Raw genomic sequence first — 2,566 nt, forward strand, 5'->3', positions numbered from 1 at the left:
ATTTGAAGGCTTTAGAACACAATCTGCATTGTTCTTTATATGACTGTAAATGAGTCAGTGTGCCTTACTTTCGGTAACACATATTTACACTGCTATGATGGTTTCATATACTTGTGAGGTGTAAAGACAGAATTCTATATCGCTTGTACGTGTGGTGCTCATAAAAGAACAAATATTAGACAACTGAAACCTATCTGTTCCTTCATCCTTAGAATATTGTTTCTTAGTCACTTCTGAGAAACTGAAATATCCTAACTCATCAATAACGAAAAGAACCAAAACCTTATAGTATTATTGCTAGACATAAAGCCTTCTCTCTCATTAATTTAGAAGAATTGGAATTATATTTCCACCCGAGTTGGTGAGGATTAATATTGCTCCTTTTATATGACCTTAGAACATGACTATACATATTTAAGCTGTTGCCTTAAGATTCTGCTTTGCTCTAAAACTGAAAAAAAAAAATCTATGTATTCATGGGATACCTAATTTGGGATGGATTAATTTTATATACTGGCTAGAAATTACAGTAGTATATTCTCTACTGTGATTATTCCTTTGAATGTCCCAACCCACAAAAGCTGAAGAACTGCATCCTGGGTGGTGTTCCACAGTAAGTGAGTCAGTCCCTGGACAAGGAGCATAACCTTTACATTCAGCATTTGCTACTGTTGTTCCTATACATAGAATACCTTGTCTACTTGGAACGTATAATTTTACTTTTCAAGATTGATGTAAAACCTCTTCCCAAGTCATATTTAACCATCTCTCCCATCACTGTGAAAATCATCCCTTTAACTAGAAATAATATTGAATTTTGTTATGTGTAGTCCCTGAACTGGAAACAATAAACATTCTTGCTATTATTTAGCCTGTTATTTTGCTACTTCTTAATACACTTTATTCCATTAATCCTTATAAAATCCTATGATAAAGAAATTATTGCTATTTCTTCTTTAGAGATGAGGGAGTGAAGGCATGTAATTTTCCCAATGTTACAAAGCGAGTCTTGGGCTCTCCTAAGAGTAGATAGATGAGCTTTACCCAGTTGATACACAAACTAGGCTTATTCTAGAATATTAATGAAGTCAATTAATCTTTTTATTATAACCTCCCAATTCTCTGGAAATGTTTGTCAAATATGGAACATTAATAAATAATTAAAGTGCAATATACTGAATAATTAAACCCACAAAGAACTGACTTATCTTTAATAATTTTAATGATATTTTTAAAGAGAAAGTTTTTATAACATATGTTAGGGGTAGCATATGAAGAGATTAACAAGCTGTTCTTTCTTATTTATTCTTAGAATCTGCGGTAGGGAAGCAAAATGCCAAAGACAGTTATTCTGTCAGTATGATTCCTGAATGCATGTGTTTGGTGGTATATTTTACTTTTATTCATCTACTAAATTTCATTTTATTTTACATTCAGAATTGCTAATCTCATGTGTGTGTGTGTGTATGAATGTGTGTGTCAAGGCTGTGATATGTATGTGTATAAATTGGTGAAAAGTTCACTATATTTATATATCCAAAGTTCTTTGTCAGCACATTAAAAATTTTGAAGTATATAACCTAATATGCAGACTCTGTATCTTCTCTGAATTATCATATGAAAAAATACCATGAAATTAAAACTAAATGTGCTGATAATACAGATAGTACACACACACACACACACACACACACACACACACACACACACACACACAAAGTGAAAGTAGTTTAAAATATAAAAATTAGGGAGAGTGGGCAAAATGCTACATGAATTGAAATTCCATGTAGGTGAAATTACAGGAAACACAAAAGCATCTAAACAGTAAATAATAAAATTGCCCATTTTACTGGTTTGTAGGGAAGAAGGATAAAAGTGTGGTGCAGGATATATTTTTAAACGGTGAAAGTATCATCAGTGGTGCTGTTTAGTTGAGTTGCTATACTCATTAAATGAAATCTATTCAGTTAAATACTGAGGACATGAGGGATTTGTCTACGTTTATGGATACCCTGTCTTATTTGTTTTGTTGTGAAGAAGGACCCTGCCTAAGTCTCATTAAATAAAGCATTTAATTGGGCACCTGCTTACAGTTTCAGAGTGAGAATCTGTGAATATGGTAGGGAGTATGACAATAGCCAGGCAGGCCTTGTGCTATAGAAGTAGCTGGCATGGGCATTGTACACATCAGAGTTCACTCCTCGTAATACTTGTGCTTCCACAAGACCACACTTCCTTTTTTTTCTTTTTTTTTTTTTTTTGGATCTGGGGACCGAACCCAGGGCCTTGTGCTTGGTAGGCAAGCGCTCTACCACTGAGCTAAATCCCCAACCCCAAGACCACACTTCCTAAGCCTCCCCCAATAGAACAAAAAACAAGAGGCAAAGCACCCAACTATGTGAGCCTACAGGAACCATTTACACTCAAATCAGCACACCATAATTTTTATGATCACATTTCCTGCGATATTCCAGAAATGGGATGGCAAGAAATCCATGGAAACATTTCTAGAAGTAAAAAAAAAATTGCTAAGGAAAAAAAACTAATTGGTCGTGTTTCTATCTTC

At 34.2% G+C, this 2,566-nt stretch overlaps 1 non-coding gene across 1 annotated transcript; it reads right to left on the reverse strand.

Moving 5' to 3' along the window:
* Positions 1 to 2,259: 2,259 nt before the first annotated feature.
* Positions 2,260 to 2,330, reverse strand: Trnag-acc (transfer RNA glycine (anticodon ACC)). The gene has a single exon. It is a non-coding gene; the product is annotated as a tRNA-Gly (tRNA).
* Between the last annotated feature and the right edge of the window lie 236 nt (positions 2,331 to 2,566).

The sequence above is a fragment of the Rattus norvegicus genome, chromosome 19 (assembly GCF_021556685.1).
Source record: "Rattus norvegicus strain SHRSP/BbbUtx chromosome 19, alternate assembly SHRSP_T2T, whole genome shotgun sequence".
Classification (NCBI taxonomy): domain Eukaryota; kingdom Metazoa; phylum Chordata; class Mammalia; order Rodentia; family Muridae; genus Rattus; species Rattus norvegicus.